The sequence below is a fragment of the Canis aureus genome, chromosome 12, assembly GCF_053574225.1.
Source record: "Canis aureus isolate CA01 chromosome 12, VMU_Caureus_v.1.0, whole genome shotgun sequence".
Lineage (NCBI taxonomy): Eukaryota > Metazoa > Chordata > Mammalia > Carnivora > Canidae > Canis > Canis aureus.
The window spans coordinates 13,991,494-14,019,355 of record NC_135622.1 but is presented as its reverse complement, the minus strand read 5'-3'; the positions used below and the strand labels follow the sequence as shown (position 1 = coordinate 14,019,355).

Sequence of the window (27,862 nt, the reverse complement as noted above, 5' to 3'; positions counted from 1 at the left end):
GGGCTGACTGACATAGCAGTTGTAGCATCTCCTTTAGGGTGGTAAATGTTAAAATGGCATGTGATTAAAAGGCAAGGAGGCTCTCTCTTCTTTCATTAGTTAGAAAACATTTTCTTATGGCCCCCTGGTCCCACTGACCAAGATTGGATGGCACGCTCAGGCCAGGAGGGTGAGACCCTGTCATCAGTTTGCATGGCTGGCTCTCAGAGGGTAACCATGGGCATGCTTGATTGTCCTGGCCATGCCATGCTGTGACGACCACCGGTGGGCAGCTGGAGGTGTCCTCCAATACTTGGGGTGGTTGCATCTTCCATGACCTTTGGATGTCATGCCAGCCATTCATGGGGGCAAAAAGCCTGCTTTTTATTATCCAAGCCTAGGACCTAATTCCATTGTATAGAAATGTTCTTGCCCAAGACTTAGCAGAATTAAGTCACTAAATTATCAATTGATGGATAATTCTCTGTGGTTGAGAGCCACCCACCACTCCTAGGCAGCATGGTTTCATGGGGCATGAGCAACTGGATCTTTCTGCATTTGCTGCTGTCACAGTGCCTTGTCTGGGGTGGTCCTCCTTGACCACATAACATATTGAAACACAATTATCTTCTTAGAAATTGCTTTCTTCGTATTCCTCCTTTCTGGGAAGCATGGCATTGTATTAATCTTTGAAAATGTATCATCTACGGATTTCACTTCAGGATAGAAAAGAGAGTAGATTAAAAGGTTTGCTATCAAAAGAGGATGTTGGGTTTGAAAGGGTTGTGAGCCTCTGGCTTAGGCCAATAGAGTTCACCCCTGGGGTTGAGAGCAGCTGGGATGATGAGCTTCAAGACAGAATTGGGGGTTTCCAGCAACAGAGGACTAGGGGGAGTGGAGTGTCACCTGGGAAGCCATTGATGCATCCTGTGTAGAGTGTGGGGGGGGCTCCATTTGCTCATCTGTGCAATGGGTTGGGTATCTCAGCTCTAGTTACCTCACCCCCTATGAGACGAACTCAGGGAGCAGTGAGAGCCCCCCAGAAGGGTGTAGGGTGCTGCTGTGCCCTGGGGCCCTGAATACCTTAGCTATTTTTATTGATCCCTGTTCTTGCCCTCACAAGCCCCAGTCCTCATAATAGTTTAGCCCCAGAGGCATTAAGGCCACCAACACCAACTAGAAACATGGTGATCTGTGCATCTATAACTCCACCACAGTGTGGTGTTTCTTAGCATGCTGTTGGGCTGCCCCTTCTGGGTAAGATGCCTGCTGATGGGCCTGTGTTCAATAGAAAGAAACGGATGGAGATGGTGGCATTCCAGGTATCCAGATAAGTGGAGACAGTGCAAATGCGGTCCACCGTTCTCCAAGGACTGGCCTCCATCTCCTGGAATTCCCTTCTTGGCACCTCAGACACTGGCTTTAAGCTTCTTCCAGTGGGGGAGTGGGTCTAGGGGCAGTGGGGAGGGCTTTGGTGGTGCCTTAGCTTGCTGGAGTAGTGGCGGGGAGTGGGGCTAGTCTTGGTCTTGCTTTTAATTTATCCAGTGGTTAAGAGTGAGGCTGACTGCCTGGGTTTAAAACAGTGTCTGGATTTAAATGACAGAGCCACACGTTTCACCACTCTGCCTCAGTTTCCTTATTTATAAACAGCATTAGATTAGAAGAAACAAAGTATATGAAGCTCTAGAACTGTGGCTGGCACAATAGGATTTAGCCATTGGCTGACTCTTAGTTACTGACACATGAGGTCCTGAGGCTAAGGGCAGCAGGCTGATAGGGTACCCCCATCCTTTGCTGGGCCCAGAAGCTGTAGTACCAGGAATCATGACTCACACTCTGGGAGAGCCGCCTCAGAACCTCTGCTTCTCCTCCCAGTCCTGGAGTGGCTGGGCTCGTGAAATGACCTCAACTGGGAGGAATGAGGGGCACGGAGTCTATAAGGCTGGGTGTAGATCCCTGCCTACCCTTGGGGCCCTCCCAGCCATACCTGGTACCTGCTCCCTCGCAGGTGACCAACAGGCAGCAGGATTCCGAGTGTTCCCACAGTTACTCACTGTGACCTCAGACCCAGCACACAGGACCCCTAAGCTCCTCCCTTCTGCTGCCTGCTGCTTACAGACTGTTCTCGAGCCTCAGATGCACCTTTGACCCTGACCTCTAGCTGAGACCTCAAGGTGGCTTCTGACTGTGGCTCTGCCATTTGACTGAATTCTGGGCTCAGACAGTCGCTGTTCTGGTCCCTGGCTGAGCTCTAGCCCTGATTGTAGACTGACCCATCTCTCAGACATGCAAGGCACTCAGGGGGCCTCTGGGATGGAGTTCCTGTCTCTGAACCCCTTGTCCTCTCTTCTAACCCCTGGGCATCTGAATGAGAGTGCCTGCCTGCCTCCCCCTTGCATCCTGGACGGGATCACAAGGAGAGGGGGCCTCAGCCTGGGAAGAGAAGATGCTGGCTTTGTCTCTTCAGTCTATTTTGCAGCGATGCCCACTGAGGAGGATCCTTCCTCCTGCTTCCTCTGACTACAGCTCCCAGATAGAAGAGACCGCCACCCTCCATTGGTCCAGAGTGCTCCCTAAGAGCAATGACAGAGCTCCCTAGTTGGGCCAGGCTTATTAAGGATAGAACTGTGTTTCTTCCATCAGATTAGGGCATCCCCAAGAGCCTGATTTGTTGTTGTTGTTTTTTAAAGATTTTATTTATGAGAGACATACACAGAGAGAGAGAGATGGGGGAGGGAGGGTGGTGGCAGAGACACACACAGGAGGAGCAGACTTCATGCAGGGAGCCTGATGTGGGACTTGATCCCAGGACTCCAGGATCATGCCCTGGGCCAAAGGCAGGGGCTAAACCACTGAGCCACACAGGGATCCCCAGGAGCCTGATTTGTGTCTCAGTCATCCAAGGAACGCGTCCAAGGAGGGGATAGGAATAGCTGGGGTACTGGAGTTGTCAAGCTTGCAATCAAGTCTTGGTACCACCATGATTAGCTGTGCGTTCTTGGGCTCAGCTTCCTCAGCTGTGACGTGGGGCGATGATGTCACTTAGCTGGTGGGGCCATGAGGATTAGACGAGAGGGGCCTTGGGAAGCACCAGGTGAAGGTCCTGGCACTGTGACTGCTCCATGGATGTCAGACATCACTGATATTGTAACTCTACCATTTCAGTGTTCTGCAAGGGCAGGGACACGCAGTGAGGCTAAGATTCCCCCTCCTTCTTCCACCATCACCCCTACCCCAACACACACATACCAGGTCTTTCTCATGGGGTAGAGATCAGATGGTGGTGTTTAAGCTGGCCTCCCCTGCCACCCTCACTTCTTATAGCTCCTTGGGGGCTCTGGGCCTTTAGGGCCTGATCCAGCCTCTCCATGAGCTCCTCTCTGCATTCCCCCCTTAGAAGGCCTCTCCTTCCTAGCCTCACTTCCCTAGAGCTACCATTCTTTGTGGGTTGCCTGACCCAGCCTATTTCCTCCAGGAAGGCTCCTGGGTTGAAATCTGCCAGGGTCTGGCTCTCTAAACCTAGGTCACAAAAGCCAGGTTGTTCCTCCTCTGTTGATGGTCTTGCCATGATCCCAAGCTGCCTGGCTCTCTGGAGCTAGTGAGGATCCAAGGCCCAAACTGCCCCTCCCACCATGGATTTTCTAAGGTAAAGCTGGGATAAGGGTGGGGTGAGTGCCCTGAGTCAGAGCCACCATGCTGGGGACCTATCCATGGTACTCGTGACCCAAACAGATACCCAAACTGCTCTCAGGAGGGTTTGGCTTCTTTTCCTCTCTTTTCAATTAAGTAAATCAATTAAGTCATTTTGAATGACTCCAGTTGGCCACCTGAGGCTTTCTCCTTAGTGAGGCCTGATTCATTAAGACAACAAGACAGGTGCCAAGGTCAGCGATGACTTCATGAGCCAGGGGCACACTTCCTATAGATGGGTTGAGGGGTCTTACCCACAGACCATTTCTCAGGGGAGAGAGAAGAGCAAGGCAAGCATCCTCATGCGTGACCTAGACTAACCTCTGGGGGAGAGACCAAGAAAACGAGGACAAGATGCTCCATGGCGTCGCTTGGCCAAAGCAGGGTGTGAACCCAGGCTGCCCCAGAGATTGGGGCATCCACTTTTTCATCAGCCACAAGCATTCTTCAAGGGTCTCCTGGATGCCAGGTTTTGGAGAAGGATGAAAGAAGATGGTTCTATGACTCCTGGAGACTTTTTAAATCTTGGCTATTGGGGATATGATTGTGTCAGTTTCTATGTTTGACATATTTGTGTCTTTCTCCTCTGGAATTTTTATTCGTTGTTTTTATTTCTTTGCAGCATTATGTGCACGTATCTCATTGTAAGCTACCTCATGTCCCCTCTGGAAGTAAGAGTATAAATGAAAAATCAACTGGTTGTCAATAGCCACTCACAGACCTTTAGAGGGGATTCATGTGAACACCTGTGTCTTTCCCCTTGGTTGGATGTCCTCTCAAGCTACAGGGTGTGGAAAAAGGGAATTTTCTGGGCCCTGAAGACCTGGAAACAAGTGCCCACTGTAGCTTCTGGTTGGGGTGAGAAGCAGCAGGCCTTGGCCCAAACTGTGGCTCTCTGTGGAAGGAGAGTGGTTTAGGTTTAGGCCACAAGCCTGACTTTTGACCCTAGCTCCACATTTCTCCAGGTAGTGGGATCTGGTCAGATTCTCTTGCCTCAGTAGACCTCTGGATATGGTGAGGGGTATGATGGGTTTGATGAGGGCCCCAACCTTGGCTTTTACTGGGCTTCTGCAAGTCTCCCCTGAGTGGATTTTAACAATTTCTCTGATCAGGGCTAATTTGCACACTGCTCTTGCTGCTCAAAGAAAACTAGGAGGGTTTGCTTAGACTCCAAGCCTAGAAAAGCCCTCTGTTCCTAGCTCCTAGAAGGGGAATCTATCTGTTATGGGAACAGCTTCTCCTTGGCCCCAGAGAGACCACTCACCCCTTGAGGCCTGGTACCCTCGCTCTCTCGCCACTGCTTTCCCCACTGGTCCTGGTCCCTCCATGTCACAGTCCCAGTATCTCAGGGTGACCCAGCACTTGCATCAGAGCTGCCTGACTCCTTTGGAGAGGAGCCTGGTTCTAGACTCTGCCCTCCCTAGACTCTGAGCAAGAAGAGCCTGTTGACTGTGCTGAGAGGAGCTTCTAAGAGCATCTCCTAGTCTGGAAATGGGCCGTGGGCCCCGACTCACCTGGCTCCCAGTGATGCTGTGTAAATGGCATCATGGGCACAGTGGACACTTATTGAGCATATGGCATGCCTACTCCCCAACCTCTCCACCACCCGTGTTGGAGCGAATCCTTTATTTGATCCATATAACAGCCCCACAAGTCAAGTACCATTATTAGCTTAATTTTATACATTTGGAAACTGAGGCATAAACAGTTTGTATCACACAATTAGGAAATGGTGGATTACCAAGGTTCTCTTAACCATTACAATCTATAGACTGATTCATTCATCCATCCATCCATTCTAGAACTTCTGATTATGTACCAGTGTCAGATCCATGAGTTAGTGAAACAGACAAGAAGCCCTGCCCATCTGGAACTGACATTTCAGAAGGAGGAGAAAGACAATAACCAGGACACACAGTAGACATGTGAATTATCTAGGACGTTAGAAGCTGGTAAGTGGGGCAACCCGGGTGGCTCAGCAGTTTAGCGCCGCCTTCGGCCCAGGGCGTAATCCTGGAGACCTGGGATCGAGTCCCACGTCGGGCTCCCTGCATGGAGCCTGCTTCTCCCTCTGCCCGTGTCTCTGCCTCTCTCTCTCTCTCTCTCTGTGTCTCTCATGAATCAATAAATAAAATCTTAAAAAAAAAAAAGAAGCTAGTAAGTGTTATGGAGAACGATAAGAATAAAGTGGACTGCGGATGTTGGGGAGGGGGTGCTGCAATTTCAGTGGGATGGCCAAGACTCAAAGGGAGTGAGGGTGGGAGGAGAGGTGTGGTGAGAAATAGTGGGATTCTGGATCAATTTTAAAGGCAGAGCCAAAGGATTTGTCGCTGGACTGGATGTGGGGTGGCAGAGAACTAGAGAGTCCAAATTTGTGGCCTGAACAACTGGAAGGATGAGTTACCATTTAGTGAGCTACAGGGTGGAGAAGGTTCTTTTCTGGTTTGGGGGATGATCAGAGTACAGTCTTGGGCGTGTTGGGTTTGAGCTGCTTATCGTGCATCCCCAGCAGAGCAGTGGAGCCAGCAAGGTCTGGCGTACAGGGAGAGGTCCAGGCTGAGGACTTGGCTCCAGTTGTCCCACAGTCATGGCAGAACAGGAGCATGGGGATTGCCAAGGAAACAGGTCCGGCCATGCAGCAGGTGAGTGGCAGGGCCGGGATTCACACCTGTCTATTCCCCAGGACAGGGACTCCTGCGTTCTGCATCCACTGCCTCTCAGAGACAGCCAGGGCAGGAAGGGGCTAGGGCTGCCTGGGTCCACCATGCCCCCTAACAGAGAGGGAACTGAGGCCTGTGTGACTTGCCTGGGCCGGCGAGGACAAGCGGCAGAGCTAGAACCGAGGCCTCCCTGACGCAGGGTTCGGAGATTTGTGCATGACAAGATAGTACTGGTGGAAGTGCCCCGACAGGCCTGGAATGTGGGAGGGAGTATGGCAGTGATTATTATTATGCCCCATTGGCTAGCCAGGGGCACATTTCGGCAGGATTGCCCTCTCACCCAGTGAGCTCTGGGCACTGGCTCACGTTCTTCCTGCTGGGAGAGGCCCAGGCCCCTGGGTGGGGGCCCTACACTCAGTCCCTGCCTCCCTGATTCATTCCAGCTCTCCTGGGGGCCTGAGTCACTTTCTTTCCAGAGGAGAGCTGCTTGTTTGGCAAATCCCTGGATCCAGCGGGGAAGAATGGGAACTCAAGCCCAGGGTTGGTCCTGTGTATAGGTGAGGCGGGCAGCCACCCACTCCTGCCCCAGATCCCTGCCCCAGCCTGGAATTTGCTCACTTGTCACCTATTCAGCCAGCAGTTCCTGAGTAACCATCTCCATCCAGGGGCTCAGCCTTGTGCAGGTTACAAACTGCTTTCAGATAGTCCTATTTTACAGATGAGAAGACTGAGGTTCAAGAGTACCCAACTAGTTAGTTCATAGGAAAGCCAGTGCAGAGATACAGCCTGTCCGACTCCAGGAGCTCTTCCATTTATTGTCACTCCTGGCCCTAAGCCTGGCTGCCATTCCCTAACTCTTGGCCTCGATTCTCTGAGCTAGGGAAGCAAGATGTGACCTTGGGGGAAATGACTCGATTCGCCGGATACTTTAGGCAAAGGGAGAAGGAGGAGACAGGGGCCCTGAAGGAATAGCCTCATGGATGGCTGTGTCACAGGGGCTGGCCAGGGGCTGTGGGAGAAGTCTTGGTGGGCAGGTGCTTAACAGCAGTCCATGAAAGCCATCAGAAGACTATCAGAGAAGAAACAAACTGGGTAGAAGGCACTCTGGGCAAGGAAATAGCCAGTGGAATGGAATGAATTTGTATTCAAGGGCCAGATCATAGGGTGTGTGTATAGGGGAGGGGAGGGTCAGATTACAGAAGTTTCTGAATGTCTGTGGAATGTTCTGGGCAGTACTGGTGAGGGGCTGAGGCGCCTCTTCCCCCAGGAAGCCGTCCTGTGCTAATTTCACTGGTTCCTCAGCCCCAGCCGGCTCTCCTTCTTTCCCTGGCATAGCCTGTACTTCAGAAGAAAAACATGAGACTTCCTGGGTCGTGCCCTCTTTCCCAGGAAGCAGGGCATGGGGCAGCTCACAGGATGTCTACAACTACATCCGATAGAGATTGGGGGATGGCAGGAAGCCAAAGACTTTCCCAAGAAGGATCAAGCTCAGAAGGCTGGCCACCTCACAGACAGGTACAATGAGTTTTACTGGAGGTATATCCAGAAGTCTCCTCTCCAGGTAGCCCCAGCTAAATGTTATGCTGCCTGGATTTGAGCATGAGCAATGGAGACTCACCCTTTTGGACTAAGGCACATCCCCTTATTATAGGCACATTTCCTTGGGAAGGGTGTCACTGTTCCCATTGCCATGAATGCCATAATCTAACACTTTATTCCCCAGGTGGGTGATGGGGTGGGATAGGGGGAGCAAAGAAAAGGAGAACAGACTGAGAACCCCATGGGAAGTTTGGGTACCAGAAGCACCTCAGGCCACTTCACACCTGTGCCGTGGGAGGACGAGGTCCATTTGGAGGCTTCAGGATAGCCCTTCTCCATGTTTACCAGTGCCCCAACAGCTAGGTCAACACTTCTTGCCCTCTTTCAGTGAGACTCTTGGTGAGCCTCTGGCTTCTTTGAATAGGGGGCTGTAGGGGATGATTTAGGGGGACCCTGAAGGGAGGCAGTCTGGAGTCCAGTTCCCCGTAGCAGGCAGAACCTAATTCAGGGAAAGCAAACCTGGGTACCTGTCACAAACCAGTCCATAGAGAGCACAAAAGATTCAAGTGGGAAAATGGTGCCATCTAACTTAGGCGTCTACATGTGACCCCATCTATAAATGACCAAATGCCTATTAGCTCTTCTCCCACTGAAATAGGCAAAACTAAGAAAATTTTTATGTCCTCAAGCAAAACTAAGAAAATTTTATGCCACCTATCTCATCCATGTATTTCCACGATAAGCATGTGCATGTTGCATGACGTAGTTACATGGCATGCCTCTCACCTGGGACCCAGTCCAAGCGGCGATGACTCGAAATCCTGCAACCGAATAATGCACGGTGCATGTAGCACTTTTATTGGGAAGGAGGGATTTGTTTTATTATATATGGTTCAAAGGCTTTGACATGACCCTCTTAACAGGTCCAGTTTCAAAAAAGGACTGAGAACTGGAAAAATGTGGCTAGTGGATGCCCATGAACCCAAATGCAAATAATGTTTAAATATATTGTGAATCAGGCTTGGTAATGGTATGTGTGTGAGTTAAAGGGTGTGGCTACTAGTGGCCAGTTATAAATCAGGAGAAGATTCTGAAATAAAGACAATTCCAAGTAAATTGAAATATATTACATTTACTGCAACCAATTGATTTCTTATTTCAAACATAAAGAAGCACATAATTTGTATTAATTGAAAAATCTGTGTCTCCATTTCCACTAAATAAAAGCTGAACACCAAACAATTTTAATGGGTTGTTGGGAAACTAATTATTAGCTTTCTTGGGTTAACTGGGTGCTTTTTTCTCTGCTTGTGAGGATGGCTGGCGGCATAGAGGCTGCTTGTGGGAAAGCCATCATCGGGTGGGAACGACACAGGGCCGAAGTTGTGATATAATAATACACGTGCTTTCTCTAAGTACTTTAAACAATAAGATCTAGCAGAAGGTCTAATCATTATTGCAATTCCAGTGCAGTGATGAGAATTTATGATATTTCAAGGACTCTTCCTAACTGTAATGTGATATGAAAATTATCTGATTTCTATTGGTGAGAGTCACCGGTACTTCAGAGCCCTGCTGTGGTTTGTGGTCTTACATGCATAATTGAAAGAGAATTCAGTTAGGGATTAGTGAAAAGAAAGATGGAATTTTTTTCTTCATCCAATTTTTCAACCTTTGCACTCTTTCCAGACTCCCAAGAGGTCCAGGGACCTCAGGATAAGGATCTTGGCCTCTGAAACTACACCTTGACCCAGGTACATGGGGTCAATGCCTGGAGAGTGAGACTGGGGGGCTGACATCCCTGCTGCCTCATCCTCAGTGCTGGCATCTTGTCTCTATCTGTGTCCTGCCTCCCGTGGGTTCCCCTGGAGGCCGCTGCTCAGGGCTCCCCCACTCTTCCCACATCTGCCTGCCTCCTTGCCCACTCTGGGTTGGGGCCCCTGGCTGGTCTGCTGCCAAAGCCTTGTGACTGGCCCCTGCTCCTCTCTGCCGGCCTCTCTGTTGGTTTTCCATCTGGCAGCCAAGGGGACAGCAAGATGCAAAGTTCCTCATTCCACCATCTGCTTAAAATCCTTCAATGGCTTCCGAGTGTGCTTAGGATAGGGACAGGAGGCTGACCTCGGCCCCCAGGGCCCAGCTGGCTGCCCACAGAACTCATCTCCCACTGGCCCCTCCTTGGCCCACCTTTGCCACCTTTCACTTCTGGCTCATGCCTCATGCTCATCCGCCCAGCCTCACTGCTAGCTTTTCCTCCTGCTGGGGGACATCAGCTCAGCGCAGCACCTGGCACAGCCCTGAGTTCTCCTTCGGACATGATTTTCTCCAGAAACCTTTCCTGATCTCTGTAGCGCTACCCCTCCACCCTTGGCTGCCCACTTGGGGCTGGTTGATTGTAGTGTGCATTCTACCTCTTACTGAGGATGGGTGGAGTCCCCTCAATGCTAACCCTCTGAGGATGGGTGGATTCCCCTCAATGCTAACCCAGTCCCCAGGCGCTGTGAACATCCTGCCATCTGGGAGGACCATGCAGCACAGGGAGAGATCTGGCTTGAGGCTCAGGCTCACTTTAGGAACTCACACAGTGCTGGGAGCACCTGGCCCATAGGCCTGGAGCACAGGGCAGAGGCAAGCTGCCCTCCCCCGTGAGCCGTACCCCATGCTTGTCTGGGCTCTCCCAGCACCATGAAATTCTGGTCTAAAGCCCCTATGCAGTTGCAATTTTACTTGTCTTCAATCTTCCCATCTAGACTGTAAGCTCTAAGAAGGTAGCATGGCATCCATGCCCGGCACTCTGTGCTCCTGTAACTCAGGGATGGACGGGATGTGCAGGTTCTCTGGGAAGAGCCCTGCATCCCTGATCCTAGACTGCCCAGCCTCTTCAGAATCTGGGCACCCTCAGCTGGACTTTAGTGGATGTTTCTCCACTCTCCGGCTAAATCATCGCTTACTCGTTTCACAGGAGGGTTGCCGGTGACTCAGACTTGGTGTGGCTGGTCCGGATTCTGAGGGAGCTCCCCAGAGACTGAGTAGGTGCTGGTAGACGTGTGCCAAGTGGAGCACACACACAGCCAGGCTTGGAGGCGGAGGGGTGGACAGGATGACCTGATTGATTGAAGGAGGGTGGGCCCTCAGAGGCCAAGTGCCCGAGGTCAGGGTTCAATTTAGGGTTAGGCAGCAGGGCCGAGGCTCAGGGGAAGGTGCTGGGGACTCTGGGGAGTTCCACACCCTGTGATCTGGGCTGGGTGCTCCAGATACCATCCTGGCACACCTCCGGGAGTCTGCTCCCATCTGCTCCTGGGGCCTTATCTCCAACCAGGCCAACGGGTGGAGATCTGGGGAGATGACAATCACACAGGAAGTTCTTAGTGGAAAATCACTTTATCGTGTTGCCTCTTCTTGGGAATGGAAACAGAAGAGGGCCTGAGAGGCACTGGGCCAGAGGGCTGCCACCAAACATCTGGGTCTGTGGAGGGCACTTAGGCCCATCTCAACCTGGAAGTGGTGGGCTTTTTCTCTGCGGGACCCTCACATGGACAATGCTGAGACTGGGCCAACATCACCTGAAGGTCACTCTGAGGCTATGTAGATCTTGGCCTTCCAGAGCCTTGGGAAGCAACTGCAGCCTCCTTCTAGGCCTTTGGGATCCTCCAGGTCACCTCTACTCAGACCGGGCTGCCATGGACCAGCTCCAGTCATGGTCCCCTGAGGTTGTCTACATCCAAATTGAGTGTGAAGGTACCCTTGGCTAGGGTCAGCTTGGGGGCTGAGTGCTCTGGATACTTTTTTATGGGGACAGTTACTGGCCCCTTATGGTCAGGGTGTGCAGGCTGAGGAATGTCCATATCACTTGCTAATTAATTTGCTTAACCTGAAGTGGAAGACATGCCTACATAAACCCAGAGCCTACGTAGGCACGTGCTTTCCCACCCGTGTCCACAAATAAAGACATTCTCTCACATGACCACAGATACAGTGAGGCTCCCGTGTATCAATGCACAGAGTCCTTCATGTAGGGTAGAAGGACATGTCCCAGATTGGAACAGTCTCCTCCTGTAAGCTCAACTCCCCGGAAGCTGCCTGACTGTACAGAAAGGTGGACAGTCATGCACATTTCCTTCCAATCTCTTTTATGCACTAAAAACCATACTTGCAGTTAAACTCTTTGTACAATTTTATATCTCATGTCGTGAAAAGCTTTTTGTTAACATATTTTAAATCAATACATAATATACTGTCATATGGGCAGACCATAATTTCTTAAATCAATCTCTATTATTGAACATGTAAGTCATTTTCAGTTTTTCACAAGATTGTTTATAAGTCTTTATCCACTCCTTAGGCTGAGTTCCCAGGAGTCACAATACTGTCAAAGGGTAAAACCCCCTTCCCTCCCTGCCCCATTGTTGTTGAGATATAATTGTAAAAAGATGTCTTTTTAAAAAGGCCTTTGATTCATATTGCCAAATTCACTGAAATGACCGATTTACACGCCCACTGGTAGTTCCTTTGCCAAACTTAGATAATCTTATTTTAAAAATTGTTTATAAATTTAATGTGGAGTATTATTTTTTGTCATTCTTTTGATTTGCATTTGTGGATAATTAATGATTACAACATTTCTACATGGCTGTTGGCCATTTATATTTCACTTTTTTTCTATTTTTCCTTTTACCATTTATCTATTTTGTTCCTAGTTCTTTTTATCATATCAATTTATTTTATTTTATTTTTTAAAAGATTTTATTTATTTATTCATGAGAGACAGAGAGAGACAGAGACACAGGCAGAGGGAGAAGCAGGCTCCACACACGGAGCCCGACATGGGACTCGATCCCGGGACTCCAGGATCACACCCAGGGCTGAAGGTGGCGCTAAACCACTGAGCCACTGGGGCTGCCCTATCATATCAATTTCTAAGAACTCTTTGTATAATAAGGACATTAGCTCTCTCTTTACTGGCCAAATTTGTTTCAAATATTGTTTCTACATTTCCTACTTGACTTTACAGTCTGTTTAATTTTTTTTGACATACAGAAAACTTACATTCTAAGCATTCAAATTAAATTTTTTTTCCTCCAGAACCACTCCAGTCACTTTTATGTTAAGAATGCTCTTGCCTGCTCTAGATGTTGAATATCACTCGTCTGTGTGAGTGTGTATTTGTGTGTGGCTTCGTCTTGTAATCATCTTGGAAACAAGGAAGAGAAGACATTATCCCTGCCCTCAAGGAGCTTGTAGGGAACAGAGCAGAAGGAGTACAGTACCTATGTTATCACTGCTCTCATTGTGTGCCAGAGATAAGATATGCAGATAGGGGTTCAGTGAAAGGAGAAGGGAACTATATGAAGGAGATAGAAATTTAATGGATGCTCAAGGTTGCACTGGGCTGGGAGAGGCTTTATTTATTCATCAAACATATACCTAGGCTCATTATGTGTCAGTCATTGTTCTAGAGCTTCATAAATATTAACTGATTCAGTCCTCATAATAACTTACCGAATTATCATGCTGTTATTATCCCTATTTTATAGATGCAGAAGCTGGGGACCAAAGAGTATAAATAACCTACTCAAGACGGTACGCAGAAGGGCCAGGATTTGAACTCAAGAAGTCTGGTTGGGCTGGGAGGAAGCAGGGATGCTTATGGTTAAGGGACTTGACTGTTCAAAGAAAGGATTTAGATCAGCAGTTGGCAAACTTTTCCCGTGAGGATCCCACAGTAAATTATTTTCAACTTTGCAGGCCAAGAGGACAAATGGAAGAAATCATAGGCACTTAAAATAACAAAAGAAAAAAACAAATTTGCACCAATTTTTTTTTTAATTTTTATTTATTTATGATAGTCACAGAGAGAGAGAGAGAGGCAGAGACACAGGCAGAGGGAGAAGCAGGCTCCATGCACCGGGAGCCCGACGTGGGATTCGATCCCGGGTCTCCAGGATCGCGCCCTGGGCCAAAGGCAGGCGCTAAACCGCTGCGCCACCCAGGGATCCCTGCACCAATTTTTTAATTGATGAAATTTAAAATGTAATAATGAGTACAATTAAAGACATACTAAGAGGTCAATAATGGGGGAAATGGAAATTTTTTGAGGACTATAACATTTTGTTCAATTGGGGTTTAAAGTTAGTGGTCTCCCTATGGTCTGACTAATAGCAAGTGTTCACCTGTGAAAACCACTCTCCGTCTGTGGGGCCCTAGGGATGCAGATGGCGGGTTGGATTTGGCTTACGGCTGAACATGGTCTGCCAGCTGAGGGCAGAGCTGTGCCGAGGAGCTGCGCGCTGTCTGCAGAAGAGGTAAAGAGCTCTAAGGAGGTCCAGGGAGACGTGGGGCAGGTGGTCCACGTCGGGCCCAGGGCAGTGTGGGCTGGGGAGGCAGGGCAGACCTGCCGGGCTCCTGTAAGGTGGGTTCCCGGGGTGGTGATGAGGCTTGAGAAGAGGGAACGGGCCCCACAGATGGGGTGGGCTGTAGGTGTGGGTGGTGGGAGCCACCTGGTCAGGAGTGCCCTCAGCAGCCTCCTTTCTCTGACAGCTCAGGGGCAGCTCCCTGGGAGCTCTTGGCTAGGGGTCTAGACACTAAAGAAGGAGAGGACATCGCTCCTGCCACAGTTCGCCAGAGCCTTACTGCTACTGGGCTTCAGGAAGACCCCAGTGGCCAAAAAGGGCCTCGCATTTGCTGGGCACAGGGGCAGTGATCCCACCAGCAAGTGGTCCTCTTTTGGGCTTACACACTGCCCCTTCAGACTCCTTTTATGAGGTGGCAGGGATTCCAGGCCTTCCTTTTCAGGGTGAAATAACCCCAGGTGTGTGGGGGATGGGGACAATATTGCTGAAAGTGGGGGAAGGAACCCAGACAAGGAACACAAAGCAGTCTGAGAAAATGTCACCACCATGGTCATGGGTTCTGCCCAGGCTGATCACACTATTGGGAAAGGCTCTCTGATTTCTCTCCCTGATACGGCCGTGTGGAGCACAAACCCGTCCCCTCTCCTGCCCCTGCCCCGTGTGGGGGCGGAAGGTGGCCACTTACTGCGGCTGGGCTCTGTAATTAAGTCTGTAGCAATGGGCGGGGGATCGGTGGATCTTGTCCCAAAGCTGTTCTTGCTGTCAGTGGGCTTAAACACAGGCAGGTGGCTTACGAAATGCTCCTGAGAAATCGTCCTGGGTGAGCCCAAGGAGCGACATACGCAAATGAGCCTGAGGGACAAACGCAGGGCACCTCTGCCATGGGTGGGGTCACCCCTCCTGTCCACAGGTCCAGAGGGGCTGAGGAGAGCAGGGCTGGAAGGCTGAGGGTCAGGCCAGGCAGCGGGGATCCCCAGCCATAGTGGTCAGCGCTGGGCTGAGTGTCACTCCCCACTCATAGACCCGTCCCTTAACCCTGACCTCAGTGACCCTGTTCTAGCCCCAGACTAACCATCAACCCTGGCCTCAGACACAGCTTTAACCTTCTCCCCCAGGCTCCTCTTTGACCCTATCCATCTTACAAAAGCAAGTTCTTTGTTCCAAGAAAGATCGGGTACAGCAGGGTGGGCAGCTCCACGTGGGTTCAGAGGAATCCAGCTGACACCGCAAGTCTTAATGCTTGCAGGGTGGGCCAGGAAGGTCCGCTGAACTGAGAAACAGGACTAGTTTTCCACCTTGGCCCCCCCTCAGCAGGATGACTGCGGGCAACTCTCTTGACCAAAGTGAGGTTTGGGTGCTCGGAGAGATTTACTCATCTGTCCAATGGATATAAGGCTACCCCAGTGCCTGCCTTTGCAGTCTCATGAAGTAGATGTGAGGGTTCAAGGCAGACTAGTGGAGGTGATTTGTAAACCATATTGCATTGTGATACAAACCTGTAGAATTAAAAAGGGAAGTGTTGCTTGCATGGACTGCTTGCCTTCAAGCAGTCTGTAGCCGGCACTAACTTGGTTATGCTTCCTTTCCCCTAGACTTTCTTTTTTTTTTTTTTTAATTTTTATTTATTTATGATAGTCATACAGAGAGAGAGAGGCAGAGACATAGGCAGAAGGAGAGAGAGAAGCAGGCTCCATGCACCGGGAGCCCGACGTGGGATTCGATCCCGGGTCTCCAGGATCGCGCCCTGGGCCAAAGGCAGGCACCAAACCGCTGCGCCACCCAGGGTTCCCTCCCCTAGACTTTCCTGCTTTCTCCAGTCTTTTGTCTTTTGAATATTCATTGAGAAAAATTTTAAACATATTCAAAAGTAGAGAGAATTATTTAATGAACTATTAACACGGTAGCCAGGAGAGCATGCTCAGAGGACATCCCGCTGTAGGGGCCCTACCTGATGAGGGACCTAGCTGCAGGGCTCTGAATCCTTATGGTGTTGGCCCAGAGCCTGGAACTAAGGCTAAGGCAACCCTGTCCTGGGAGACATGGGCTCCTCTGCTCGTGACTGCCACTTGAGGTCTCCCCCACAGCTTTGCGCAAGTGTCCTCGGATCCCACAATGGCATTGTAGTCTCTCGGGTGGGCTAATCCAACCTTCTCTTCCTTCCCCCTTCACAAAGGGTCAGACTTGCACCTAGAATGACGGCTGTCCCATCCTTCCTGGTTCTTTCTCTACATCCTTTATCACAGGCATTTCCTCTATTATAAGAAAACCTTTTTAAAAAAAAAAGATTTTATTTTTTATTAGTTTTTAAAGATTTTATTTATTCACACAGAGAGAGGTAGAGACATAAGCAGGAGAAGTAGGACTCGATCCCAGGACCCCAGGATCATGACCTGAGCCGAAGGCAGATGCTCAACCACAGAGCCACCTAGGTGCCCCCAATATTTTATTTATTTATGTGAAAGAGAGAGAGAGAGCAAGAGAGAGAGAGAGAGCATGAGCAGGACGAGGGGCAGAGGGAGAAGCAGACATCTCCACTAAGCAAGGAGCACGGGATTTCCTGACATCAAGCCAAAGCCAGATGCTTAACCAACTGAGCCGTCCAGGTGCCCCCAAGATAAAATCTTTAATCCCATCTTGGTGTCTGCCTGTCAGAGGACCTGGACCCCCAGACCCATCATCCACAGTCAGCAGTTATCAATAATCCGTCCGTCTAGCTTTCCCCATCCTTTCTCCCCCAACTCCTGGAGTGATTTCAAGAAAATCCTGGACCCCATGCCGTTTCACTCTTAAAACAGTCATGCCTCATTATTCACAGATTCTGTATTTGCGAGTCCATCTAGTGCTAAAATTTATAACGCCCAAATCAACCCTGGTGCTGCTTCGGTGGGCCCTCACGGACATAGAGTGGTGAAAAATTTGAGTCACCGCCTCTTCTTAGCTGAGGTCAAACAAGCCAGTGTTCTTCCTTTTTTTTTTTTTCTTTTCATTTTTCATTTCTTTCCCCCAGCTTTATTGAGATGTAATTGACATATAACATTGTGTAAGTTTGAGGTGTACAAGGTGTTGATTTGATACACTTATATATTGCAATATGATTATCCCCCCCCAGCTACTTCTATCATGTCACTTAGTTACTACTTCTTTTTTTTTTTTGTGGGGGAGAATATTTAAGATCTACTCTCCTAACAACTTTGTTCTGCCTTTTTGTTTCAGCTCTCCTACCACAACGAGAGAGCGTCCTTTTTATAGTCTATCTGATGCCACATCTTTTGCATTTTTGTTTCTTTTTGCTGGTGGTTTTTCTGTTTAGTGCTCCTGGGTTCAAGGAAGCTATGAAGAAGCTCCATTCTCTCTTCTGGAGAAAATACGTGTGTTAGATGAGCAGATGAGCTGCATTCAGGCTTGTATGAATTATTCACTTTCATGAATTATAATGCTATTGGCCAGATTCAGTGTTTAATGAATAAACAATATGTATGAAATAAGGCTTCTTTAAACAGACACAGACATAAAACAAGGCCACGTATTGATCGGTTGATGAAAATGTGACCAGCACTTCATAGGGACCTATCCTGTATTTTCTCTGGGAGCAAGGAGTCAGTATTCGATAACTCAGTGTTGTGATGACTTTATATAACATAACTTCCCAGAATAATGAAAATCAATTGTATTTCAGTATAATAATGACTATTTTCTTGCAGGATCAGAATTTCATTATCACACCTGACAAAATTAACACGGTTTTCCTTGGTATTCTCCAATAGCTCGTTATCAAAGTATTTCGACTACCTCAAAAATGGCTTTTTATGGTTGATTTATTCAAACTGGGCAGGATGCAAACAAGAGTCACCTTTAATATTTGGTCATTATGATTCATAATTTTCTGAATCTAGAGCATTTCTCCCTCCCCTTTTAATTTTTTCATGCCATTGACTTGCTGCGATACCAGGTCGCTTGCTCTGTAAAATGTCCCACGTTTTGTATTTTGTCTATTTGCCACCTTCTAGTATCCTTTACTTTGTTCCTTTATTCCCTATATTTTCTGGCAATTGAACTTGTTTCTAGAAGTTCCTATTGCTGGTGAGGTCAAGGTGTAAAGAGTGAGTGAATGGGGAGGTGGGCATTGGGGGTGGGGTTTGGGTAATATTGGGGAGGATGGTGTTAGGGTTAAGTTGGGTCCAGGTCTGAAATCAGGGTTGCAGGATGCTCTAGTGGTTAAGAGCAAAGACTCGAGATCCATGATTTCTGGGCTTAAATTGTGGCTCTACAATTTATTAGCTATTGACCTTAAACAGGTTATGTAACCTCATTTGTAAAATGAAGATAATAAGAACCCTTGCCTCACAGGGTTGTTATGGGGTTTAAATGAGTTCATATATGTTAAACACTAGGACAGGTGCCTGGCACATGGTAGTAGTCAGGTGTTTGTTATTTTATTGTTATTGGGGTTGGAGCTGAGTTGGTTTGGGGGTAAAGGTGAGTGACTCTGGCTCATGATTCCATTCATTACTGGACATTCCACCTCATGATCTGAGGGGGCCTGGGGACAGGGAGTACCAGTATTGCCCTTCCTTTGGGTTGCCCTGTCCTCGCTCCATCTCTAGAGACCAGTTAGGGATTGAATGGGGGCAGGTGGGACTCTGTCTTACTTTCCCTTGGAAGCCTTTCTGTTCCTCAACCAGCTCTGACTCTGACCCTTCTTCCCTGCCCATATGCCAGTAAGACCGTAGAAGTTCTTTGATACAACCATAATCCTGAGTGAGGTTTTAGAAGAGTGGGAGGAAATAGGACTTGGCATCTAAATGAGAAGGAAATTTTTCATGTGAGGACACCGGTGGACATTTAGATCAGTTGCATGGAGCTAGAATGGAGAAGGGCTGATGCCTCTAACCCAAGAGTAAGGCAAAGCATACTGTGGCCACTAGGGGTGCTGGCGGATATGGGTTTAATATTCATCTCTTCATCCATAAGCCAACCATCCATCCATCCATTCATTCATCTATTTGCCACCCATCCATCCACCCTTCCAGCCATCTGCCATCCATCCATCTGCTTAATTCATCTATTCATCCATCCATTACTGCAACAAATACTGGGAACCCACGCTCTGAGTCAGACACACCATCTCTACCCTTAAGCAGCTTGTGTAGTGAAGGAGGTGCATCTTTAATTAGTACACACTGTGCTGGTAGAAGAATGTACGGTATGTAAAGGGAATTATGGGGAGGGTGGGACCATTTATGGCTGGGGCCAGGGAGCTAGAAAGGAGGCCTCTTCCTTCTCTCCTTGGGCTGATTCTTCTGCCCTGGCGGCAACCCCTCTCTTAAGGCTGAGTCCAGTCGCAGGCTAATTTTTCAGTTTCCAGATTCTAAATCACTGGGTTCGACTTGAGAAGAGACTTGTTCCTCCCGGGAAGGGATTCTGAAGATACCAAATCAGTCCATTGTGCCTGGCCAGGCACCCTGAGGTTATAGCCATATTCCCTGGAGATAGGCTCTCATAGAGATTCTCTCCAGGAGGTATGGACACAGTGTCCAATCCACTTCCATCCACTGGAGTGGCAAGACCGTGGATACTGTGCTGCTCTACCCAGTTTGGAGCTATCTCCACTCCCTCTTATTTTCAGCAGTGAGCAGTGGCCCAGAAGTTCCTCTTGTACCCCTCTACTCTGCTACCCTCCACCCATCCACCCACCTGCCCTTGGTTTAGGTCTCTTAGTAATGGCTCTGAATCTCGGGGGTCCTAATGGAGAATATTTTGCCTCTAACTAATGGCAGGCTCCAAGGGTCAGAGTGCAGGAAATGTGATTCTCCCAAATAAGACGTGACTCCCCAAAGCTGCCGCATGGTGGCTTCTGGCTTTGCCCTGGCCTAAGGCTCAGATGGCAAGGGTTGAGTCTGTTCTTCCATCACCCTAGGGCAGGGGCTGCGGCATCGCCCTTCCTCTCTCCCCAGCTCCGGAGCAGAAACAAGCTCACGGAGACTTGCAGGCTGGCCCATTTATGGGGGGAACCTGGCCAGGGCCTGCGGTGGTTTCAGCACGTTCTCCCTCCCTCTCTCTGACTAATGTTTCCATCTGTGAACCCCAGGTGAGAGACAGCAGTGGCGGGGTCTCCTGCTGCTGCTCCAACAAGCAGTTTGCGGTGTAACTGCCTGATGGTATCTCGGAGGTGGTTTGGGTGAGCTGTCTCTTGGGAGTGTCTGTCTGCTGTTTGCCTCAGCTCCCACCTGGCCCTCACCCCAGCCCCTGCCTGAGATCATTACATTATTCATACAACCCCAGGACCAGCACCCTGCCCCCAGCCCTGGAAGTAAGAGACACCTGCCTGGCCGATACTGACGGTGTGTGGACGCGCGTGTTTCAGGCGAGAGGGGCTTCTCTATACCTCCTCTTGGACGAGACCCTAGGATTTCTCCTCTGACAAGTTCCTAAGGAGAAGCCATGGGGACATCATGGCTCCAGGGTGTCCTAGAGATGGGAGGCCCCATTTCCATTTCATGGCTCACAAAGGATCCCAGCATTGAGCCTTGACTTCCGGTTCCCAATCCCAAATGGCCTTCAAATATGCTCCTCTGCACCAATGAGTTCCCCTCCCAGTGAGAGATTTCCTCTCTGCTCCCTCCCCTTCCTGGCCCCAAGTCCCTCCTGAGGTCAGAGAAGACTAGGAACAGTGCCCTTCTGGAGCTTGTTGCCCAGGCCGGCTCGACCACCACCAGCCCATCCCTTCCACAGCACCTCAGTTTCCTAGGCTGTAAAGTGGGAATAAGAGTAGGAGTTGTCCCTCCGGGGTCAAGTGAGTTGATGTGTGCACAGGGGCTGGGGTGTGGATGCCCAGTGTCTTAACCTTCTTCCTCGTCTGGCCTCTGTCTCCTGGATCCTGTAATCTCCAGGGACGGTCTCCTGGGCAGCAACCACGTTCAGAGTGTACAGAGGAGAACAGAAGCACAAGATTTTTCATAGAGAAGCACCCCGCCCTTTGTGGTCCTTTGAGCTGATGGGAGAGAAACATTCTCTGCCTGGGGAGCTCCCGGTGTGTGGGGGGTGGCCGGGGGTTGTGGGGTGTGTGTTTGGGGAGTTGCCCACACGGGGGAGGGGAGCTCAGGTGTGTGTATTTAGGCTAGACTGAGGACTCCTGTAATGTCTTTTTAGTAGGCAAGAGCAATCAACAAATTCATTAAGTTCCTGTTTACACATCTATTGCAAAGCTAATAATTTGATTTAACTAAGCTGATTTCCTTCATTAAAAACCATTAGTTCCCATAAGCAAAAGTTCCTATGCTTGCATTTTCATAATTATGTTGATGTTTCACAACTTGTGTTTCTAGGGAGGCCTGTGCTCAACCTCAGGCTCATCCAGCCCAGCCCACAGCACTTCCTCTCCTCAGCCTGGGCATAGTGCTAGGTATTGGGGGGCAGTGGGGAAGACAGGCCTGGCCCTCCTTCACCTGCAGCCCAGACTCTGCCGCCTCTGCTGCCCCAGCTGGCCCCCGTGTTCGTGCCTGAGTGGCACTACAAGCTGTCAGCATCAGGGCCAGGCCAGCCTGACAGCCTGTCTTGGGCACCTCTGGACGTCTGGATGCCTAACCAAGTGTCTTATACGTGGGACAGCCCTCGACGCAGCCTCTCCAAGATCGACACCCACTCACCCCTGTTAACTGGGCAAAGGGAAGCTCCCTTCAGGGAAGGGGAAGGAATTCGTATTTGTGGAGTACCCATAGCTGTAAGGTGCTGGCACTGGCGATCCCCCCTTAATCCCTCCAGGAACAAAGCAGCATCTCCATTGTACAGATGATGAAACTGAGATTCGGGGCAGTTAAGTGACTCCCTCAAGTCCACTTAGTCAGGAAGAGGGTCAGTGCTGGGTTTGCACTCCAAGCCTGTGCTATTTCCAGCACATCATGCCTTCTTTCCCAAGGGAAAGGTAAATAAGACCCTCTTTCTTCCCTCCTACCTCTCTGGCTGGTGCCCTGGGGGGTTTTCCTGGACACCCAATCCCCTAAAGTAAGAGCCAAGGGTTGGACCAGGGAAATGTGGAGACAGCATGCTCTGGGATGGCCCCAAACAAGACAAAGGTGTTCAGGCTTTGAGACAGCAACAACTGTAGTTGACATTGACTGAGCACTGGCTGTATGCCTAGGCCCTGTCTTAAGCACTTTGTCCCTGACAGGCAGTAAGATATCCCTCTTGGAGCCTCAGTTTCCCCATCTATAGAATGGGTAGAAAAATCCTTAATGGGGAATTGTGTCCTATGGGGCCACAGGGAGGTGCTGCCACATAGGACATAGGGCTCGGATTTCTTGGCCGCATGGACACACCCTCTCTTCCTCTTAGACTGTGATGGAAAGAGGGGATATGTCTGCCAGGGTCTCCCGGGCTGGCCATGGGGCTTGGGTGAAGCCTGGAGGAAGGAAGCACCCAAGATGGCACAAGAGGGCCCCAAGAGCCACAGAAGACAGCTGAGACATGGCCCGGAATGGCCTGCTGGTCCCTTCTTCCCTTCCCTCTCTAGCCCTTGCTTCTTTTTCTTACTGTGCCCGGACTTCCTATGGGGTCTCTCTTCCCCAGTCTGCCTCTCCACACCCTCTCTGGGACTCACTTCTCCCAGACCTCACTCGGGGGCAGCCCAGTTGTGGGTGCTTTTCCCAAGGGCAACCCTGGCAGCCCCAGGGTATGGGAAACCAGTCCCACCCCTACCCCTTGCACAGCACTGTCTCTTCCTGGGATCCTGTGGCCCTCCCCATGCACATTCTTTCCCTTGCCTCTGCTTTTTGCTGTCTCCTCCTCCTCCCTCTTGCCTGCATGCTCATCCCCAGGGACTGCCTTCCTGCTTGTGAATACCTCCCACTCTTCTTCTGTCCCTTCCTCTGACCCTTCACTGTCCTGAACCCCCATTGAGACTCTGTCCCTGAGGCAGGAGCAGCCTCTATTCCTGCAGGAGACAGAAGTTTCTAGATTGCACAGGGGAGGAAGCTGAGGGCCTGGACTGAATATTCAGCAGCTGCTGGCCTTGGTCATTCAGAGGAGTCAGGTGAGCCCAGCAGAGGACACAAATCCAAGAGACCTGTGGCACTTTCTTTTGCATGTGTTCCTAAGGTAAATCTGCTACAATTTAAGGACAGAATTGATCTTCTAAACAAACAAACTAACAAGCAAGCAAACAAATAAATTCAAAGTTCTTGTGACCCAGAAGGTGAGTCAGTTGCGTTAGAGAGGACAATTTTGGGTAGGAAACTTGGCATGGAAAGAAATGAAGACTGGGTTTTTGTGTGTCTTGTCAGTTCTGCTCTGGGAGGAGCACGATGGACAAAAGGCTTTGACGGGTTCTGGGAGGTTCGAGCCACAGCCAGCCCTGTTCATCCTCGAGAGCTCACATCTGGTGACCAGATACCTGAGGGCTATGAAGAGTGCTCCTGGCTATGAGGAAGAATAATTCAGTTCCCACTAGGAAAAAGAGGGATTGAAATATGGGAAGTCTTCTTGAAAGGGTTGTTTGCTTCTGGAACATGAGATGTTGGGAACCATAGCGCCAAGTTGCTGGGAGCAAGCCCGGGACCCACTGAGTTTGAGCTCCAGCTCCATCACTTCTCATCTGTGTAACCCTGAACATGTGACTCACTGGGGCTTGGCTTTCTCATCTTTAAAATGGGAATAACTTTCATACCGATCTCAGAGTGTTTGTGAGTCTAAAGGACTAAATCTCAAAGGGCTTGGCACATTTTGACTTAAAAGAAAGCATATTTCTAAATTGTGTCACGTTTAAAAATATTTGTAAGCAAAGCATGAGTGGACTCCTAAGCAATGACATGGGAATGCAACTGTTTTTGGTACCCCAGAATGGAAATGCTGGATCCCACTTTGTCTCTGTCGCTTGCTTGCTGTGTTGCCCATCTGTAAGATGAGGAGCCTGTAATAGATGTTTCTAGAGTTCCTGTAGGTTTGACATTATTTCCTCAAGAATCCAGTGTCACTGTTTTTTGTCGCTAGCCCATGGCAATGGGGACAGTCAAATGAGGGTGAAGGGGATGGGGAGAAGGCCTCCTTCTCCCAAGAACCTGAATCCAGGAAAAAGAGCCAGAAGGGAGTCAACTGCTGGTCCTGAATCAGCTTCTAGAAGAAAATGGGATCAGTACATGTCCTGAAGCCCCAAGCTCAAAATATTCAGAAGCTTCTGTAGCTTAGGTGTGGGCAGTGGTGGATTACCCTGCGGGGAGAGAGGTGAAATTGGGAAAATATTCTCCTTGTCCCCCTCCCATCCCCCTTACCTTGTATTTCTGAGCAGGGCAGGGAGGCTGAGCAGGATCAAAGCTATGTACACCTCCTGAGACAAGACTTGGGCATGTTTAGTCACCTGGACGAGCCTGGGGGAGGCTATCATGAATGTAACAAGGACAGCATGCACACACTTCGTCTCCACTACCTTGCAGTGGCTTTAATGAGCTCTTGAGAAGCCATGGCCCTTTAAACAGGTCACGTCCATCCACATCGGAAAGAAAGCATTATTAATCAGTTGCCCTGGGCACCTGGTAATGACTGTGAAAGGCTGTGAGCCAGGGTACACGAGGGCACTACAACTTGAAAGGGAACATTTCCCAAAGGGAGGTGATAGGTCTTGATAATTGTTATAATAACAGCTCAGCGGGCCTGGGTTGGTTCCTTTCATCCTGTGAGGTCATAAATGGCTTTCTCCACCGGAGAAAGGACAGGGCCTCCACCCACCACAAACACCCTCTCGCCCGCACTCACCCAGCTGGGGATTTGCCCAGCTGTTATTTCTGAGCTGGGGAAACTTTGGGATTCTTAAAACAAGGTGAGCTAATCGTGCCTGTGTGCGCCATTCTCTCAGGATGGGAGTGGAAATTCCACTTGTCAAGTAGATTCTCCAGTCCTCTGCCAGGAAGCCTGTTCCATTATATTGGCCCAGTTTCCACAAAGAAACTTGCAGTGTGCAGTGGAGTTAATGCTTGCTTTGCTGCGTGAGTGACCACACATGTGTGGCCGATTCCCTTTCCTCTTCTCCTGTTTACACTTGAAAAGTTGACAGTTGGGTCATGAGGATGGAAGAGACAACACAACTCTGACCTATCTGTTGGGCTCGGGGACCTCTCTTCGAGGTTCTAATAGGGCCAGCAGCCAAAGGGTGGGCTGGCATCCAGAGTGCCAGCGACAGGCCTCGTGGATGTGGTCCAGAGGATGCATTATGTGAGGCGCTTCTGTCTGCTTTCTTTGACGTTGGCCTGAGGTGGCGGGATCACAAGAGCCTGGGCCAGTGTGTGCTGGTCTGAGACAGCATTACCATGGCACCCCCCCCCCCCACACACACACACACGAATTCACCTGTAGAGGGGGAAACCACTCTCAGGGCCACCTGGTTTAGAAGATAGCAGGTTCTGTTCCATTGGGCTCCTGCCTCTACTGGGGTTCAGAGCTGCCTGCCCCACATCTAAACATCTTCCCAGCCCAAGGGTCTGGCCAGGCCCCCTCCTTTGCTCTTGCTGGCCTTGTTGAACAGCCAGGGCATTCCCTCTGTGCCTAGTGGAAAACACACATGCCTGGCTTTCCTGTACATTTCTGTCTCTTCAGAAGCCAAGAAGCAGACCTGCGTTTCTGCCCTTGGGGAACTCCGAGTTCTTCCCTGCACAAGGCTGTCAGGGAACCTGGGCCACACCTGCTGCTGGAGGGAAAGGAAGAGTCATTGGACCTTGCTTTGAACTTGCCATGCAATGCGTGTAGGATTCGAAGTTAAAGGCTGGGACAGGAGAGGACAGGCTGGCCTCTCTTGGTATTGGATTTGGAAGTCAAGTGCCAAGAGAAAGCTATTTGGGAAAGCCAGCGTTTCGGTCCAGACTGCTCTGCAGTGATGTGCCCCTCCCTGCCTTCCTAATTCCCTCTGGGTCTTCCTTTGTCCCTGCTTCCATCTCTGGGTCTCTTGCCACTGTTCCTTTGCTTTCTACTCAAGGCAGCCTCGAAAAGGTGCTGGGATTGACTGTTCTCCTTCAACTGGATGAATGCGTAGCCCCACCCTTCACACAAAAAATATTCTTCCACCTTCTGTGGCCAGCCCCCCATCTAAGACTGTATCAGCACATCGCCAGGGCAAAAGACTGGCCAGCTGACTCCCAGGGCTCCATTTTCCAGGCAGACACTGGCAAACTCCTGTCAGTGTCAGCCACCATCTGACCTGGAAATGCCAACTTGCTGCCATTCCCCCACAGTCTGAATTATGTTGAAATGAAGTCTCCTTGGCTCAGAGGTTATTTAATTTAACTTTATTTTTTGTCTAGGATTACAAAAAAGAAAATAATTGCCTCCCAGAAGAGGGAAATCAGGGATTCCAAGATAGGAAGTGACTGTGACCCAGTGTCAGTGTCAGCCAGGGGTATCCTCTGATACCTGCCTCGCCCACTAAGACTCTGACGTGGCAGGGAGCTCAGGGAGTGAAGGAACCAGCCTAGGTGACTGGGCAGGGTGGTGGGACAACAGGCAGAAAGGGGCTACTCAACTGCTTATTCTTCTCCTAGGATCACGGAGGGTCTCAGCCCCAAGTAACCCAAAGGTCAAAGGTCAAGTGAAGTGCATCCCTAACGAGACCGCAGAGCAGAGGGAGGACTCTTTTCCCAGATCCAGGCATCCCATCTTTGCTTCCTGGCTGGACACACCTGGCCTCTCTCTCTGGGGATTGTCCTTCTGCCTGAGGAGTTTTCGCACACAATGGTTGGCAGACTTTGGCATTTATTTTCATCACCATTTAAAGGTGAATGGCATTTGTCACATTCCTTCCTGGCTGGCTTTGATGTGGGGCGATTTCCCACTCCCTAATGACAGGTGAGGAGCCAGCCAGCTAACACCCAGCACCTCTGGGCAGCCTGGCTATCCCTGCCCAATCTGGTTCCCACAGCTGTTGCTTGTTTTCGGTATCTATTTCGGGGACTTTAATTAAGATCCTCTTTAATGATGGAGAGGAACTTCTCCAGTGATTACCTCCTCACTTTTACAGCTCTCTCAGGCTCTTTCTCTTCCCTCCTCCTCTCGGCTCCCACAGTCTCCACTCCTCACCCCACAGTCACAGCTGAGGACACAGGCTTCTCTGCGGGGCCTTGGGGGTTCAGAGCCTCAGGTCTTAGGAGGGGGGCTCCCCCCACCAGACAGTGCAGCAATGCTCAGTTGCACCATAGCAATAACACACAAGATCATTTTAAAGCCCATGCCCTAAACAAACTGCAAAACTACAGTGTAGCACAGTACCTCACAAATGAAAGGGAAATAAAATGAATAAAAAGATTGACAGAAGGCCAAGTCTAGTATTGAACATAAAATCTTGATACTTCTGATTTCCTGACTAGAAGCAGTCCTAGATTCCAAGCTTCTCGACACAGGGATCTGGACATGAGTAGGGCTGTGATGAGGCCAAGGGCCACACAGCACACAGTGGGGAGGGCACTGGTCCGGCCATGGAGTCCCTGCTGCTCCTGGCAAAGCTCCATCCCAGTTCAGCCCTGGCTCCACTTTTCTGGCCTCAGTGTTCTTGTCTGCAAATTAAAGTTATCAATCCTGACTGCACAGGTAGATGATCAAGTGCCAATGAGACCCTGCATGTGCAAATGTCTGGTGTGAGCCATTCCAGGTTGACCTGAGCTCAAGGTGAGCCTT

At 49.8% G+C, this 27,862-nt stretch overlaps 3 long non-coding RNA genes across 3 annotated transcripts; 2 read left to right on the top strand and 1 right to left on the bottom strand.

The window, feature by feature from the left end:
- Window positions 1-87: 87 nt before the first annotated feature.
- On the bottom strand, window positions 88-2,008 carry LOC144280627 (uncharacterized). Its single transcript, XR_013349058.1, has 2 exons — window positions 1,813-2,008; window positions 88-695 (listed from the first exon to the last, which is right to left on the bottom strand). It is a non-coding gene; the product is annotated as an uncharacterized LOC144280627 (long non-coding RNA).
- A 4,055-nt stretch (window positions 2,009-6,063) lies between these two features.
- Window positions 6,064-14,079, top strand: LOC144324630 (uncharacterized). Its single transcript, XR_013390063.1, has 3 exons — window positions 6,064-6,311; window positions 9,558-9,622; window positions 13,400-14,079. It is a non-coding gene; the product is annotated as an uncharacterized LOC144324630 (long non-coding RNA).
- A 10,839-nt stretch (window positions 14,080-24,918) lies between these two features.
- On the top strand, window positions 24,919-27,498 carry LOC144280626 (uncharacterized). The gene is made up of 3 exons (XR_013349057.1): window positions 24,919-25,022; window positions 25,796-26,465; window positions 26,734-27,498. It is a non-coding gene; the product is annotated as an uncharacterized LOC144280626 (long non-coding RNA).
- The last annotated feature ends 364 nt before the right edge of the window (window positions 27,499-27,862 follow it).